This window comes from Chrysochloris asiatica, unplaced genomic scaffold (assembly GCF_000296735.1).
Source record: "Chrysochloris asiatica unplaced genomic scaffold, ChrAsi1.0 scaffold00091, whole genome shotgun sequence".
In the NCBI taxonomy this organism is placed as follows: domain Eukaryota; kingdom Metazoa; phylum Chordata; class Mammalia; order Afrosoricida; family Chrysochloridae; genus Chrysochloris; species Chrysochloris asiatica.
In genome coordinates, this window is record NW_006408609.1 from 9,828,499 (window position 1) to 9,830,098 (window position 1,600).

General features: G+C 42.6%; 1 pseudogene; it reads left to right on the plus strand.

Moving 5' to 3' along the window:
* The first annotated feature begins 287 nt into the window (after positions 1-287).
* On the plus strand, positions 288-1,368 carry LOC102833796 (annotated as a pseudogene).
* The last annotated feature ends 232 nt before the right edge of the window (positions 1,369-1,600 follow it).

Here is a 1,600-nt window from a genome sequence, read left to right on the forward strand (position 1 = left end):
TCATAATAATAACTATTGTCAGTGCATAAATACATACAATCATAGTATGTAAAAGATTTATAAATTATATACAAGGTGCGAGTTCTTATGTATAGTGGTTTTTATTGCCCTTACCACTGCACAATGAGATACTGAAAACAATTGAGGAAATTTGAAACAAAGTTAGTTCTAGCTATATTTATAATAAATCTAATTTCATCACAGTAATGTAATCCGACGCTGTGCTGCTGGTGTCTCTGAGCTATATGTTGCCATCCTCGTCACTATGGTGACTCCCGCATGTGACTGAGCAAATGACCCTTCGTGGAACCCTTAAGGGCCCCAACGGCTGGGTGACCCAAAATGCTACCACTCCATAGTTCCCAGACATGATGTTGTCCACCTTTCAAGATAAGACCATCATCATGTGGAAGCTGACCAGTGATAAGACCAACGATGGCATTCCACAACGTGCTCTGTATGATGACTCTCACTTTGTTAGTGATGTGGTCATCTCCTCTGATGGCTTTGTTTGTTCTCTCAGGCTCCTGAGATAGAACGCTATGCCTCTGGAATCTCACAATAGGAACCACCATACGCTGATTTGTAGACCATCCCAAGGATATGTTTAGTGTGGCATTCTCCTCTGACAACCGGCAAATTGTCTGTGGCTCACGAAGTAAAGCCAACAAGCTGTGGTATACTCTGAATGTCTGAAAGCACATTGTCCAGGATGAAAGTCACTTGAAGTGGGTGTCTTGTGTTTGTTTTTTGCCCAACAGCAACCCAACTCCATCATTGTTCCCTGTGTTTGGGACAAGTTGGTCAAGTTATGGAACCTGGCTTACTGCTGAAAACTAACCACATTGGCCACACAGGGCACCTGAACACTCTGACTGTCTCTCTAGACGGTTCCCTCTGTGTTTCTGGAGACAAGGACAGTCAAGCCATGCTCTGAGACCTCAATAAAGGTGTTGTTGTTGTTGTAGTTAAGTGCCATCGAGTCGGGTCCCACCCATAGCGACCCTGTACAAGGTTTCCTAGGGTGTAAATCTTTACGGGAGTAGAAAGCCTCATCTTTCTCCCGTGGAGCGGCTGGTAGTTTCGAACCGCACCTCTATATCCTAGAGGTGGGGATATCATCAATGCCCTATGCTCAGCCACAACAGCTACTGGCTCTGTGCTGTCATGGGCCCTAACATCAAGCTCTGGGACTTAGAGGGCAAGATCATCATTGATGAACTGAAGCAGGAAGTTATCAGTATGAGTAGTGAGGCAGAGCAGCTCCACTGTATCTCTCTCACCTGGTTTGCTGATGACCAGATTCTGTTTCCTGGCTTCACTGATAACCTGTTGCATGTGTGGCAGGTGACCATCGGCACTCAGTAGAAATGTATGACAAATCTTTAGAAATTAATAAACTGGCTCTTCTGACTTAAAAAAAAAAAAAAAGTCACGTAATCCTATATCTGAAATGTAATTTTTGTAAATTGACTTCCTTTTTTATATAGTGAATAAAAGTAGTCACTGGAGTACTATTTCCAAATTTCCAGGTTAACATGGTGTAGTAAACAGCATCATGTAATTCTATCCCCAAAATGAACAAAATATAATAAAATCC